Source organism: Choristoneura fumiferana, chromosome 22, assembly GCF_025370935.1.
Source record: "Choristoneura fumiferana chromosome 22, NRCan_CFum_1, whole genome shotgun sequence".
NCBI classification, from domain to species: domain Eukaryota; kingdom Metazoa; phylum Arthropoda; class Insecta; order Lepidoptera; family Tortricidae; genus Choristoneura; species Choristoneura fumiferana.
This window is the reverse complement of record NC_133493.1, coordinates 11,749,270-11,766,832: the sequence shown is the minus strand read 5'-3', so window position 1 is coordinate 11,766,832 and position 17,563 is coordinate 11,749,270. Positions and strand designations below refer to the sequence as shown.

The following is a 17,563-nucleotide window of genomic DNA, read 5'->3' as shown; positions in this document are numbered from 1 at the left end:
ATACCGAATCAGTTTTGGGAGAAAGGTCCTCGAAGTGGTGACCTTTTGAATCAGAAGACGAAAAGTTGTCAGTCCCCACTAGGTGGACTTGAGGTGGACTGACGACATTGTGAGAGTTATGGGCAAACAGTGGTTGCATAGGTGGCAATTTTTTCGTCCTTGTTTCTTTACAAGAACTGAGATGCTACTGCGAAAGAAACAAAGGCGAAAAAATGAACGCAGTTCTTACTTTTTATCTTTTGTGAAGGAACTAGAGCGAAAAAAACCCTCGAACCCTCACCTTGCAGTATATTGTTATCGACGTCTATCCCGTAGCGATAGGCGGCGAGTGTGGAGGTGACGGCAAACAGGGCACCGGTGAAGGCAAACCCGAGCAGCACGGCGCGGTTGATCTTGCGACTGTCTTTCATATCCACTTGAATGGTCAACAGCATTGGGTGGATGTCGAACTGGTTAGAGACAAAATTTAATAAATATTTATTAATAGGTACTTACAGGCTTTTTTATCCCCCCACGTAAAAAGAGGGCATCATAGTGGCATCGTAGCTCTCAAACGGATGGAGCGACTTTGATGCGGTTTTTTAACGTGAAAGCGAGTTTCCTTGCTTCTCCTGGGTTCTTAGCTATGTTTTATTAAGATCGGGACGTTCAAGTTTTTTAAGTTGGTTAGGTTAAGTTATTGCTAAGCGAAGCGTAGATATTTTATGTTGATTGTAGGTACGTTACTACGTACGTTACAACGTTATTTACTTGTGGTATCATTTAACCTAATGATACCTACCACATTTTATAAAATCCAACCACTAGAAATTGGTTATATTGACTTCCAATATTAATTTTGTTAACATCCTCTCTTAGTTCTGCTTGTACAATTTTTAATTCCGCTTGTAGGTACAGACAAGTTCAAAAATACGTACTTATCAAACCTTTTCAAAAATATGTACCACTGCCTTATTCCGACGTAATAAATCTGTGGTACAATTTTTTGATTCTATAAATACATACATATTTTTGCACCTGACTACAGTTTAGTTCTGCATGTACTATTTTTAGTTTTTCTCGTACTATAACTTATTCCATGGTTCTGAGTTACCGTTACCACGGAATAAGTAATAGTCCGTTACCTGAAATGAAATGATCCCATAGGCCACGATGAGGTCCTGAGGCCGCGGCTGTAGGTCAGCACGCCGGCGCTGGCCGGAGACACGTCGTCCAGCAGGATGCAGCTCCACGTGCATATCGCCACCGTGCTCACTGTGCACACTGAAGTTACGGCTAGTGTTCTAGATAAACAAGTAAATAGTTATGATTTTACATTTAATAAGATCTCATGAAATCTAAATAAATTCGGCTGGCCTAGATCATTTTCCCAAAATCGTTATTTACCTGTAGCATAAATATACATTGGCGTTTTTCCCCAAATATCCTTTTTTTGTCACTATGGTTTTTTAATGAAGAAAATGTTTACTATCGTGTTTTTTCTCAATTTTTAATGACACTGAAACTGATGCAAGCTAACCCACCGGGTGTGTAATGATTGGTATAACAACTTTTTTATATTTTTTCACTGGGTATAACAACATTTAATATAATTTCATTGGATATAATCACTCAAGGGACATAATACACTTTTGGTATAACAACAATCAGTATAATTTCATGGCGTATAATGTTCAAATAGTATAATACATTTTTGATATAACGTTTAATGGATATAATGTATATTGGATATAAGTATTAGTGGTATAATGTTTTTTAAGATATAATTTTAAAAGATATAGTATTATACAAAAGAGTCGGTTCTGGCGTTTCGCCGGCTGCTGCGGCGGCTCGCTTGCTTCGCTCGCTCGGCTCACGCGCTGTAAGTTCACCTTCCACCTAACATACTCCTCCTCGCTTCGCTCGTCGTCGTAACCTAACCTACACCAACCTGCCTTAGAGTAAAATAGGTAAGAAATAATAGTAGTAAGTATTCCAAATTATGCCAATAGTACATTATACCAACTGAGCTTTATATCGAACAAAGTTATATCCCATGTATGCTATACGTTATGACTGTTAGATTATAGTTGTTATATTACAAGTTCACTATATCTGTTGATAATTATATTACATGAAATATATCAAATGTTGTTATATCAAAAAGTGCATTATATCGAGCGTTACGCACCCAAACCTACCTGTTTCTGTGTTAATTAAAATTGAGAATAGGCGCGATTGTGAAAATAAGCTTCAGTAAGAAAACATATTAAGAAAAAAAACATTTGTTAAAACACGCAATGGAAATTTTGCTACTAGGAAATAAAGATTCTGGAAAATTGGTCTAACCAACCCAGTTATTAATGCAAGTGTCAGTATCAGAACTCTCTTCACTTACTTCATGTCCTTGGGCGAGCCGAGCCACATGACGGGGCACAGCAGGAGCCCTATGAGGAGCATCCACACGCAGTACGACACGCCCACCTCGCCGCCCGTTATCTTCCACCAGAATATCTGCATGCTTTGAGACGCTGGAAGCGACAAGAATCGTGGAGACTGAGGAATGTTGTAGCAAGAGGCTAAGGTGTGATGCCAAACAAGTCTAAAAAAAGACGCTATCTTGTTAAACTAATACGTACACTAATACCCATTAGGGTGGAGCGTCGATGTATGAAGAAAAAAAAAAGTTGTCCGATCGACTTGGAACCATTGTAATATGTTGCCTATAGATAACATAAATATGATTATATTTTTTTTATTTGTTTTTAATATATTTTTTAGCCCTCTACTTGAGCTGTAAAGCTTTATTATTTACTAAATTTTGGTAATATATGTATATTTTTTTTACGAAGGTTCGAATAAGAAACGTTTTTTTTTACATGATATACGTTAAGTTAAAGGACTGAACAACTTGAAAAAAAAATAGTTTATTCAATATACAATACGCAATTTTACAAAAAATAAAATCGAAAATTGTTTAAATAAGCTGAATATTGTATTTGGGTTCGGTTTTCAAGCACACATTTAAAATAAAGTTATTTATAGTTTATAATTTTTTTTTGTGTTAAAATATGGCATTAATGTTCGCGATTTAATTTTGGAACGAATAAATCCATCTCTTGCCTTTTCGCCAGCCACGGCGAGAGACGCTTCGCTCACCATTTTAACACAACGTTCGACTGCTTGAGTGTGGCAAGGATAAGCCGGGAACTCAGTGATATCTTGTTGTTGTGATTGAACAAAGTCTTGTAATTCCTCGTCGGTAGAGCTATTTAGTATTGGAGGGGAGGTAATTTGTGTCTTATCCCATAAAATCATGTCGGTATAGTCCTTAGCCTTAAAATTTAAAGTCGGGACCTTGAATGTCCTGACTCCCGGTATGTGATGTTTTCGGGCAGTGATTATTCGTTCCAGGCCGATTTCGTTTATATGAGGTCTTACATCGAATAACATAGACAACAGCAGATTTTCTGGGTGTGCGAAAAATGCGTTTCTTTGGATCACTGGATCAATAATTTTCTTTACATCGGAACTCAAACATCGAGAAAAGGCAATTAATTCAAACACATGATTTGGTCCATCTTTAAACGAGTTTTCTTTTTTTTATGCTGAACCAAACCGGACCGTACACCTTCATAATATATTCTGTCAGCTTCATCAAGTTCGTTGAAGGATTCGATGTGGCAACATAAAGTCTCAAAATTCTGTTGGCCGTTGTCAACCAACGAGAGTGAGCCATTTTCCCTGGATTTTTATGAGACAATTCTCGGGAACAAATACCACTGCCTACAGCTTGACACATCTCATATAAATACTTTTGATCAGTGCTGAGATCTTTCTCAATCTCTTTTGATAATGTAGGCACATTAGATACTACAGGCAAAAACTCGACGACTGGGAGACTATTGCAGTTTTCTAAAGATTTTCCGATTGGCCCCGAGAAAAGTTGAGGCCCGCTTGTTGCTCCATCTAGTTTTGTAAACAGATGTCGAAGTGGTAGCTCATTCGCATGCAGTAGACAAATAAACCATTGCAGAGGCCTACCTAACTGTAACTCTACAAAATGTATTGTGCCGCTTTTCCATCCAGTATTAGTTGCTGTCCCGTCGCACCCAATGACCACTAAGTTACTTAAATCAATATTATTATTCGTAAAAAAAGCTTGTATTGACTCCGCTACGGCCTTACCCGTGCCTGACGAAGTTGTTAAATGTCCTAAATATGTAGAACCAGGTTCAGATATCAGCGAGATATGCTCCCTAGTTCCAATAGTTTTGTGTAAACGCTGTCCTCGTTTAATAAATACTAATGTTTTGTCTTTCCTTCCATCGAAATATAGGCTGCTAATTTCTGGACAACTTTTGGTTTGTATATCTTCACGCATTCGCTTACGAGCTCTACGAACTTTGCTGCGGTCTATTACTTTTGCCGTGTTTCCCAATGTTATAAGGCCTACATCTTGTAAAACCGCACTTGCGACTGCAGCTGCTGTGCGATCGGAGACGCCGTAACGATCGCATATTTGAGCTAAGGTTGGTAAGGACGCAGTGTTTTTTAAAGATGCTTTATTTGTAAAAAACGAACAAGAATCTGAAGTTTTAGAACAGCATGGTTCAGGCTCATTTATCGGGTCTGATACAGTTTCCACAGGCATTTTTTCTTGGGGTGATAAATATGGACTTACAGTGTCCAATTTCTGGGCTTCCTTCAATTTTCGTTTCAAATTTCGTTTTTGCTTTTTAGTTTCAGCCAAATCTAAGCCACCAATTACCATAACTCTTTCACGTCTTTGATCATTGAGAAAATTTCTTTCCAAAACGGGCACTTTTCTTTCTCGAGGACAATCACAACTGTTGAAATCATTACACTTGCAAGTACAAATATCGAATAACTCCGAGAAGCACTTCTCTTTCCAGGCTTGAAACTTCATCTGAAAGTTTCCAGTTTTTCTTGAACTGGGGTAGCGAAGGAAATATATATACTTATCATAAGTACACTTCAACTGCTTTCGAACACCTTGGATAGTTATGACGGGCAACGAAGCTGAGGTCCACACTTTGATAACATCACGTACTACTGCATCAAGTACAGGAAAAGTAGCAGGTTGTTTACCGTTTCCCTCGATCATCAGTTTATTTCGTACGTGTAGCATATGTTTCAAAACTTCGGCGGTCGTTGGTAGCATACATTTATTAAATGGATTTGCTGACCCAAGTATAGGACAATCCGATGCTTTTCGTGTTTGTTATTGGAAGAAATAACACAAACTTTGAACTATAATTTCGACAGTAAATAACCTTTTATAACGCAAAACAAAACCAGTCAACTAGAATAATTATGAAAAAGAGTTTCAACTTCAAATGTTTTGTTGAACTGCCCGCTTACTAGGGCTAAAAATGCAGTGTTTGTGATAATGTTATATTTTATAATATAGTAATATTTATGTGCAAAATGTATTTTTATTTTTACTATTACGTGTTTAGAACAAATTAATTTGACTTTCATTAAAAAAAAACAAGATTTTGTTAAAATGGCGATTTTTACAATATGGACTCGAATTGTTGGTTTTCGTAATATTCAAGAAGGCAGTAGAGGGCTAAAAGTAGTATTGAATATTTTTTTCATTATTTTTTTCGTACACCTGGCAGCCTAAAGCAACGTTTTAGAATGGTTCTGAGTTGAATTTCCAAAAAAAAAAATCTCGCTCCACCCTAAATACCACCATGCTGACACCTGGACAGCTGGACACCCAAGCCTATTATATATTCTGTGCACAAGCCACAATTACTTAAAATCCTTAATATTCTCTATCCTTATAATCTCTGAGAATTTATGTCGTCCGTAATGCATGGCACATGCATGGAGAATTTATATACACGTCTATAATTTACTAGCTACGTATAATATGGCTGTTCCCAAAATGCGTAATATTTTTATCATCACTGATCTCTTGTCATTCTGTGATCATATTCAAATTCAAATTCAAATGATTTATTCAGTAAATAGGCCGCAATGGGCACTTTTACACGTCATTTTTTAAACTACCAGCGCTTTCGGAAAGACCATCATTGCCAAGAAGAATGCGCCGCAAGAAACTTATCGATCGACTTATCTCACTCCCCATCAATTGATGACACTAACCTTATCCGATTTTACCCGCTGCTTCCTACGCGTAATCCGTGAATCTGACGGATTTCATTAAATTCGTGGAGGAACCCCCAAAACTTACATCGTGGTTCTCATTACGTTGCATTAAAAGTAAACATACGAGTGCTCGTCACTGTCCCAATAGTTGGCATCTTTAATCTTATGTCATATAGCAAATAGATAACAGCAGGGTGTCGTCTATTGGTCATTAGCTAGCGTGTCGAGCACACGGACGTTTACCTTTCAGAACTTTCGCATTTATAATAAGTATCAGTATGAAATCAGATGTTAAACCTAAATCGACGATGAAATCGTACAGCACTGAAATGACGTAGCATCCCATAAAGAGACCGTAAAATCAATCGATGACCAGGCGGCGCGCGTGGCCGCCGAATGCTAGCTCTGCCACGGCCGCATACGGGTAATCTGCCCAAGTCAAGTTAGGTATAGGTAGTGCCACCCAGAGTTAGAGGCACACGACATATGACAATGTATCTAATGACAGCGGGATTTTGACATTCGCTCATTCTTTTAATTAATTCTCCCTTACGCAATCAGTTCTTTATGTAATGGTGTGTGGGTGATGTGATCAGTGGTGGTCATGTAATTAGAACGATTTGAAGTTCCAGATTATTTTTAACTATCATGTCATGTGTAGTCGTGGTTCCTTCTTAGAAGTAACTAGTTACGTTATGAAATAGCATCATGAATAGAGCAAACGGGATTAAGAATAAAGAATAAAATTGCTGACAATTTTTAACAAATTTTGTTTTTATTCTCTTAGTAACAATTAAAATAGTAATGAAGCTGGACAAATAATTAAGAACGATTTATTGAACTGCTCGAAAGTTTTTTTATTTGAAACTTAGATTAACTAAATCACACTAACGTGAAGTTTGTACACAAAAAAAGCAATTTAATACATTTTAACTAAAATTAATAGTTAGTAGCATGTCCACGGCTTTTTATTACTGCCTTACACCGGCGAGGCACTGAATCTATCAATTTTTGACATTTCGCAAGAGAGATAGAGTTCCATTCTTCTAAGAATACGTCATACAGTTCTCTTAAATTGCCACACTGTCGATTTGAAACCTTTTTCTTGACTTCGCACCAAAAGATGCTCTATGGGTTAAGATCGGCTGTTGGCTGGCCAATCTAAGACAGAAACTGATTGCGATGTGAGGAATTCTTAGGTACGTGCACGTATGCTTGGATCATTGTCATGCTGGAATGTCCAAATAACCGGAAGCACGCCTTCAGCATATGGTAACATTGTTTCTAGTATGTTTTTGTATTGAAATTGATTGTTCCTTCTATCAGCCTAACAGGTCCAACACCATGTCCAGAAAATCCCCCAAATTTTACATTCCTCCGCCATGCTTTAAAGTCACTTTTGTGTACTTTGGGTCGAATGCTTTATTGAAGGCCATCTTACATATCGTTTGCCATCAGAACATACCCTATTATTTTTTGTCTCGTCAGAAAAAAGAACGTTTTCCACTGTCTGACTGTCCAGTTTTCATATCTTCTTGCAAATGCAAGCGGGCTTGCCTATGACACCGTTTCAACATAGGCACCTTCCTTGCTATCCTTCGTGCAACTTTTCTTCTACCAAACGCCTTCGAATAATGCGTGCCGAGATTGCTGGGTTGTTTTCGCCAAAATTTTTTTTCTTAACTCATTAGACGGTATTAGACCTTTAAAAGATTTTGTTTTGCCAAACGAACGATTTTCGATCATCTCGACGAGATGACTTTCTTTGTCTAGGTACACGCGGAACATTTGAAGTAGTTTGATACGTTGCAAAATGCTTTATGGCGTGGAAAACCATAGTTTTTGAACATTGCAGATGATCGGCTATGTGTTTATACGACCAATTCTTGTCGCGAAGTTTTAGTATTACTTCTCTTGTAGATTTATCACAACTTTTATTTTTCCCCATTTTTTTATATGAAGCAATCGCCCTTAAGACTTTTACGGCACTAAATGGCGCCAAAATTATTCGAAATAATAACCTAAAACCACAAAGCGGCCGTCCCTTCTCTATATAAATTTGAATAAAAAATAAACTATTCAGCGTTCTTAATTATATGACCAGCCAGTAAGTAGTAATACTAGGTTTAGATGTAATGTATAAAGTTTATATATTTATTTTTTAGCCAATTATATGTATAAATAATTTACCGCTAGTACGGAAAAGTTTTACGATACCGAGAGAAGTACAGAAATATACATGCAGTTAGTAACACTTGTCAGTTTGAAAAAATCTTCTCTATAAAAAAAATCGTTCTTAATTATATGACCACAACTGTAATTATTNACGTATTTCTGTAAACTTAACCTTAATTTCATTAAATAAACTAATTCAGACTTTATTAAATTTCTAACAAAATTATAATTGTACAATGTACAGCAAAGAAAATTGACAAGTAATAATCAAAGTATCTGTCAGCTGTCATTCACACTTACTTAGTAACATAAATTATGTACGTTACTTTAACTTCCCTTAAAAAAAGCCTGAGTGCCGGTAACACACTGTATAAATAAGTCCATAATAAAATGTGGCGATTTTTTACGTTTTCAAAATTTGCTAGGTACGTGCTTGCGCCACATCCGAATTTTCAGTATCTTGCATGGGAGCATTTTAGGGTTCACTTAAAATCCCCTCTGAATACCTACCTATCTGAAACTCAATGAGGTACCTATGTATTATTTTTTAAACAGATCTACCTGTTACCACATGTATTTAACACAATAACAATTTTAACAAAGTACATTCGCTATTTATCCATATTAATCATAATTATTATTATTTTATAGAGCACGCTGTGTTCATAATTTATGAACTCGATTTATATTATTGTAATGTATGAAAAACTCTGTGCGTGACTCCGAATCGCGCTTGACCGTTTTATAAAAAAAAATCTTTCCCTAAACAAGGTCTTATTCTTTAATCGCTATTAAAAATGATTTTTTATTTGCAAATAAATAACTGAATGCCTTGCGATCTGTCTTGTTGACCTTGCGATTATTTATATCCAAATAAATCATCCATTGGCAGATGCTAATTGAAAACATGCATTTTTAGTTTTTCTCTTCATGCGAATTTATTAATCATTTTTAATTTTTACTTAGATGTCGACGCGATTTGCCGACGACAGCGATCATTAATCAGTTTTAATCATTGTAGTAGAATTGCTTTTTTTTAATATTTGAAATTCAAACAAACTTAAATTGGCTGCGAATCAGAATCCATACTATTACTATAAATGCGAAAGTGTGTGTTTGTGTGTTGTTTGTCCGTCTTTCACGTCGAAACGGAGCGACGGATCAACATGATTTTGACATAGAGATAGATTGTGGGTCAGAGAGTGACATAGGCTACTTTTTATCCCGGGAAAAATGCACAGTTCCGAGGGAACAGCGCGCGAAGCCGCGGGCAAAAGCTAGTCTTATAATATAAGACCCATCCAACGATACCCCACACTACAAGGTTGGATGAAAAAAAAACACCCCATTTTACGTCTATGGGAGGTACACTAAAAAAAATTTTTTTTGTAATTTTATTGTACCATTTTGTCGGCATAGTTTACCATACATATTCGTGCAAAGTTACAGCTTCTAGCATTGATAGTCCCTGAGCAAAGCGCGGACGGACGGACAGACAGACAGACATGGCGAAACTATAAGGGTTCCGTTTTTGCCATTTCGCTACTGAACTCTAAAAGTGACAGGTAAAATAAGTTCTGATTAAAATCCAAAACAGGAGCATATTATTATCAAAATATTGCAAAGCAATTAAATTTATAAATTCGTTCCTATGAACTAATAAAAGGCTGCTACATTTAAAAAAAACTAATAAAACACCATAGTAATTTAATGTGAAATTAATGGCCACGATTGTGCAGGTTGGCCAACATCGCGTCCAATAATTTCACGGCGTGATTAAAAAGTAACACAGTTTATCTATAACCATAAATTATTAAAATTTTAAAGTTGATTGCTTGTGCACGATGGGCTGGCCCGATACCGCGGTATTGGTATTAATAAGCAACGAAATGCATTAAATGTTCTCTGGCTTCAGTCATGAGAATAGAGCGTTTTTTGACCATAAATGAGAAATGAGTTCGCCCACTAAGAACCCACCATGTAATTACTAAACTAACTCATACGGTTAATCTGTAGGTACCTATACTAAAAGTGAGTTAAACCAGGTTTAACGATAACCATTGTCAAATCAACCACCAATCAAAGTTTAATATTAGTTTAAGATTATATTTTAACCCACGCTTAGAGTGAGACAAATGTGTTTTCTTCAACTACGACGTTGGCGAAATCATCGACAGTATCGATGGAGTTATGTTAACCATGCGGACTTATCTCTATCTCTAACGGATCTCAAACCATTAATTCGAACTTCGTGTCTTGCCGTCCCGCTGACGCTTTTATTGTTTAAAACGAGTGTGAGAGGGATGGTACGATACGAACTTCGATTTTCGAATTTCGTAGTAGCCCCTCTGATTGTTATACTAATGTGTTGTGTGTTGTGTTTAAAGCGGTTTACTAATGTATCGGCGAAAATTATTTAGCAAATTATTAACTCCCAAACTATTTATCCCATATTTTTATTTAGGCGAAATGTTATTTCCCAACTCAACGTTTCGCACTGATATCATTTTCCAACTAATGATTCGATAATTATTATTATGCAAATTATTACCTGGATTTTTTTAAGATGTCATTTATGTTTTCGTCAAATGTATTGATTGGCATACCTTAATTTAGCAACTTATTGAATGGCATCCAACCTACTTTTCTAGTGTCATTTATCCTGGCTGCTATAAAAAAAACCTAACATCGAAGGCTAAGGCGGGAGCTACGCTCCGCTTCGCTCCCGCCTTAGCCTTCTGAACCTAAACTATCCAAGTCGCTTCTGTTCCGAACCGTCTTGCTCGCTCGCTTCGCTCGCTCGCACAAATCAAATTGAAGTATAACTTTGCAATGTAAAAAATTGCCCAAATGTTATTTGACAATTTGTTATTTGCCTAAGCCAATCATTTGCTACATAATTATTTGCCACATAAATGTGTGATGAAGTAAAATTTTGCAATGTAAAAATGTTGCGAAATAAAAAAAATGCGAAGTAAAGTTATGCCAATATTAGTTTGCCAAATGAAACTTTGGCGAAAGGTTGGTTGCTAAGTGAAATTTGGCGAAACATATTTCGCCGAAAAGGCAGTACACCGTTTAAAGCACTGTATAGTAGCTTCCATTATTTTAACTCTTAAACTCACCCTTTGTTGGACCCTAACGTATTGCTCCTCTCCTCTCACCCACTCAAAGGTTTACTGGTAGAGATCCCTTAAAGGGATAAGTCCGCCTTTGTACAAGTATCTTAAAGTTTGTCAGTTGTATTTTGTTAATTTTCTTTTGTACAATAAAGAGTTTACATACATACATACATACATACATACATACTAATTGATATACAACTTACTTATTGTATATGATTATTAGTTTCTTAATAAAATAAAAAATATATATTTTGTGGTTAAATATAGCTCGGTGCAACTCACTATTAGCTATTCGGCTCCCCGCTGCCCTTCCGTCGCTTGGCCCCCACGTTACAGCTGTACGAGCATATGATCATGACCTTATTATATTTCGGCATTGAAAGGCCCGCGAATGCCTCCGTGAGTGACATGTCAGGTCGCTTTTAGAGTTCCTTAGGCAGTTGTCGAGATCCTTTACAGGAAAAACGATTTACGAATGATCATAACCACAGTTCTAATCAATCTGTATCCTTTCAACGTAGAGTTCAGGAGAAGAAATTGAAAAGTTCTGACCAAGAGTTGGAATTTTCAAAAATGTTCAGTGACGCGATTAAATATTATGACTGATTTGCGACTCATCATCATCATCATCATCATCAGCCCGAAGACGTCCACTGCTGGACAAAGGACAACTCGCCACTTGCATCCACCTTTTTCCCGCTACTCTCACGATGTCGTCAGTCCACCTGGTGGGAGGCCTGCCAACGCTTCGTCTTCCGGTTCGTGGTCGCCACTCGAGGACATTTCTCCCCCAACGGTTATCTGTTTTTCGAGCGATGTGGCCTGCCCATTGCCACCTCAATTTGCATATTTTTCCAGCTATGTCAGTGACTTTAGTTCTTCGACGAATTTCCGTATTCCGGATTCTATCGCGCAAAGAAACTCCAAGCATAGCTCTCTCCACAGCTCGTTGCGTGACTTTGAGCCTCTCTAAGAGGCCAACAGTCAAGGACCACGTCTCAGCGTCATAAGTCATCACTGGCAACACACACTGGTCGAAGACTCTAGACTTCAGGCACTGCGGAATATTGGACGAGAAGACATCACGAAGTTTGCCGAACATTGCCCATCCGAGTTGGATTCTTCGGGCGACCTCTTTGTCGAAGTTGGACCTACCCAACTGGACAACTGGATTTCGGGCAGTTTATTTTCATAAGCAGTAGGTATAGGGTCGTTTGAGAGTATGCAATCTCTCCCGCCGATGGACACTCGCGACTCCATAAGTCACAAGCGTTCGCGACTATTGAACCTTTCACTTTTTTTTTGTATTCGCCAATAAACGTCATAGATTGGCGATATTAGTAATGTAACTAAAACTATGTACCTCTTTTGAGAATAGATGAAATAATTAAAATGGTCGCTGTCAAGTTAGCAATTTTTACGCGTATCTCCCTCGTTTCTTTCTTGTCAGAGTGATTGTGGTAGTTGCTTCGAGTCGTAACCAGCCTCAAAACTTGCTGCCATTGATCTCTCGTAGTTGCCTTCCTTATGCGTGCATGTAACGAACCTTCTACTGCTTCTTTTGAATGGTTTCGCACCAAGTTAGTACACCTTTTAAGAGGAATGATGAACATACAGTCAGACCGACACACAGATGGTCAAACAGAGTGGTCGCATAAAGCTGCGTTTCCACCAGAGATATTCGAGGATGTATTGTTAGGAAGGGGCCATACAATTTTGTATTTTTATTTTATTTTGTGGAAACTAGTGGAAACGCAGCCTAAGAGTTCCGTTTTTAGGGTTCCGGAGCCAAAATGGCAAAAACGGAACCCTTATAGTTTCTTCAGTCCGTCTGTCTGTCTGTCTGTCCGTCCGTATGTCACAGGCATTTTACTCGAAAACTACAAGATGTATATCAAATGAAATTTGGAGTACAGATGTCTTGCCAAAGCCGCTATTTAGTTTTGTAGTTAAATTACAAAAATAAATATTTACACTCCATACACGTAACAAATCGAAAAAAATTTTTTTTTTAACTCTCATCAACGTGTGGCACATAGTTCGACAGCTCTTTTGAAAAGATAGTAAGGTTACTCAAAAACTTTTTTGGATATAATCGCTCCCTAAGTAGCAAAAATTGTGTCCCCCCCCCTCTATCTTGTAAACCGTTTGTCCAAAAAATATGCAAAAAATATGGAAAGGTAACGCTTAATAAAAACTTTTTTACGAAAATTGCTTTCAACATGATCGGATATACCGTTTTTGAGTTATTGCCGAAAAACTGCGCTTCTCAACAAAAGGACGTAAGTGCCGTGAAGATACGCTCTTTTTCTGGTAATAGACTTAAAGACTGTAGTAAGTGTTTTAATTGTGATATAACGCACATAATATTACTTGATTTTTTCCGTAATGGCTACGGAACCCTATCTTGGGCGTGTCCGACACGCTCTTGGCCGGTTTTTTTCCTTTTGAGGTACAAAATCCTAAAAATGGTCAAAATAAACTTGAACGGTAGAAAACTTATGGCCGTTTGTATAAGAAAGAAACCGTGGCTGCATTTCACAAAATGTCCACATAACCCCAAATAGCCTCCTGGATCCCCCGGTCCTCACATGAGGACATAACTAATTCTACGCCTTGTAATTCGACCTTTGAAGAAATACTAGTTTCGGCAGAATCACCTTCAGGATCCAGTAGCGCTACAATGAGTTTACAGTGACCGTACTCGACAGCGACGGCGTAAATTATTTGTACAGTGCCCTTAGTGTAAACCTTAGCGAAAACGGTTACAAAATACGTCACGATCGCGTACGCGTTAAAATCTCAATTTGTATGGCAACACGAACATCGCAAACGTTCCGCTAGAGGCGCTCTTCGTGTTTCCATATAAATTGAGATTTTAACGCGAACGCGATCGTGACGTATTTTGTAACCGAAAAATTACACTAAGGGCACAGCGCCTCTACAAATTATTGACGCCGTCGCTATCGAGTAGGTAGGTACGGTCACTGTAAACTCATGGTAGTGGTACAGGAGGATAAAGGGTGTGTCGATTTTGCTAGAATATTCTAACAATGTTTATTTTTCGATTCGATTATCGAATAGTTCGAATGCGTGCCAAGGTGATTCCCAACTCGGAGATAAATCGTTCGGGTTCGGATTGCACCTGCGGCGAAGGCTCACCGCCATTTTGGGCACGATTCTGAGAGTAGTTTCGGTTAATGAGAGCTGTCAGACGACTTTTATTTGTTTACTAGCCTCTACCGGCGACTTCTCATCCCAGCCTATATACGTCCCACTGCTGGGCACAGGCCTCCTCTCAGAACAAGAGGGCTTGGGCCATAGTTCCCACGCGGGCCCAGTGCGGATTGGGAACTTCATTGAATTGCTTCGCAGGTTTGTGCAGGTTTCCTCACGATGTTTTCCTTCACCGCAAAGCTCGTGGTAAATTTCAAATGTAATTCCGCACATGAATTTCGAAAAACTCATAGGTGCGAGCCGGGGTTTGAACCCACGACCCTATGCTTGAGAGGCGATAGGTCAAACCACTAGGCCACCACGGCTTTTTACCGGCGACTTCATCCACGTAGAATTCGTTTATCGTTATCCCGCGAGAACAATGTAGGTAAATTTCAGGGATAAAAACTATCCTATGTATCCTATGTATCTTAAGCGATAAGGCCGCCTATTGCTTACCTTGTAATTTTTTCTCTGTGTATCTGTTTTCTGTATCGCGTACCTACTACATATTTCTGGTGTACAATAAAGAGTCTTTATATTGTAAATACGAACTGAAATATAGATGCACAGAAAAACCAGAAAAATAAGATCAGCACTGGGAATCGAAACCCGGTCCTCGGTATTCCGTACCGCGTGCTATACCGCTACACCACTGCTGGTCTTTATATTGTATTGTATTGTATGTCCTTCCCCGGGACTCAAATATCTGTATACCGAATTTCATCTAGGTAAGTCGGTTCAGCGGTTAAGACGTGATTAAGTAACAAACAAGCATACAAATTAAATAAATAGACTTACAAACCTGCGCACTTATAATATTAGTGGGATAGTGGGATTAAATTATTACAGTAAAAAACAATGCTCTGATAAATAACAACAAAAGATACAAAAACAACAATGTACTAAATTTCGTACGGAAACATCATAGCTGTACTGTATATACCATAACTGCCACCTTAATACCTATGTTGATGAAATAATTAATTATTAATTAATACCTATGTTGGCCTAGTGGTTAGAGAACCTGACTACGAAGCTTGAGGTCCCGGGTTCGATTCCCGTGTCGGGGCAGATATTTGTATGAAAAATACGAATGTTTGTTCTCGGGTCTTGGGTGTTTAATATGTATTTAAGTATGTATCTATATCTATATAATTATATTTATCCGTTGCTTAGTACCCATAACACAAGCTTTGCTAAGCTTACTTTGGGACTAGGTCAATTGGTGTGAATTGCCCGTGATATTTTTATTTTTATTAATATTTGTATTTTTGTATTCGTACACGTTTACAACAATTTAGGTATTTTCATTTTCGCTTTTCTATAGTTATCGGAACATTCGTACCCTCTGGCAAGAAGTCAGATCCCCGCGGGCCATCGACATCTATGTTTACGGCATTAGACTGGCTGTTTAGTACAACCCCTGTCACGGACGTCAACCAATCCGCGCTGTGAACTAATTTTGTGCACCGTTTTGATGTAATAAACATGCAGTCTAAGGGGCTTTTTTCTTTTTTTTTTAATGCCACGTCAATAATTGAATTATTGGCAAAGGCAATAGGCCTATACAGACGTGCATATTATTCTCTTTTTTCTTTTATTTATATTTTGTGTAGTTAAGGTATATTTTTATGTTGTAAATTACTAGTTTTGTGTATTGTAAAAAAATGTTTTAGTTGTCGAGTTCACTGCTGTTGTGTTCTTTTAACGCTTAAATGGTTCCACCAACTGAAGACCAGCGTCGACCGCAAGGTTGACATCATGCTGAGTTGGGACCATTTCGTGACAAAATTCATTTTCTTTTTTCTTTTTCTTTTATTTGTAAAAAATGTCACGAATAAATGTTTTTCTTTCTTTCTTTCTTGTTCCACCATCCATTGATTAGCGTTAACCGACGGTTAAATGTGATGCCGTCTCCGTCTATTCGAACAAAACAAATAGAGACGGCATCACACCTAACTGCCAGTTAACACTAATCAATGGATGGTGAAACAGCCCCTCAGTGTCTAGTACATATAATATGTCAATGCCGCGAGCTCAAACTGTTGAAGTTTTTTCGAGAACTTCTGCTGGCGCTTGGGGTCTAAATGAGCCAAAATTGTTAACCCTATTAGACTCTAGCGGGTTCATGTTGAATAACATAAATCCCAAAAATAAATTGTATACCACTAGCTTTTACTTACGGCTTCGCTCGCTTAAACAAGGACTAGGATTTAAATACCTAAATTTTAGGATTTTGCTAAGGTACTCATCACGGGAAATGAATGAAGAATATCCAAACATCTGTGCAAAAACACTTAGTGGTTTAGATTTCGAGCTTTTGCACAATTATATTCCGATCTCGTAAGAATGCCGGAAAAAGTTACAACACACACACGCACACACACACACACACACACACACACACACACATACACACACACACACATACACACACTTACTATCTTTCGCATTTATAATTTTAATAGATTATATTCTAACTCTCTAATTATTCATCACAAATATTTTTTCCTAGTAATTCATACCCAACTGTTTCATCATCATCATCATCATCATCCCAGCCTATATACGTCCCACTGCTGGGCACAGGCCTCCTTTCAGAACAAGAGGGCTTGGGCCATAGTTCCCACGCGGGCCCAGTGCGGATTGGGAACTTCACACACACCATTGAATTGCTTCCAAGGTTTGTGCAGGTTTCCTCACGATGTCTTCCTTCACCGCAAAGCTCGTGGTAAATTTCAAGTGTAATTCCGCACATGAATTTCGAAAAACTCAGAGGTGCGAGCCGGGGTTTGAACCCACGACCCTCTGCTTGAGAGGCGATAGGTCAAACCACTAGGCCACCACGGCTTTTTCATATGGACGAACAATTTTTTTTGAAATGTCGGGATTGTTACAAAACTAAACCTTTTCGGCAAAAC

General features: G+C 38.0%; 1 pseudogene; it reads right to left on the bottom strand.

Moving 5' to 3' along the window:
- LOC141440223 (uncharacterized) overlaps positions 1–2,505 on the bottom strand; it is a 10,099-nt pseudogene extending 7,594 nt beyond the window's left edge.
- Positions 2,506–17,563: the final 15,058 nt, after the last annotated feature.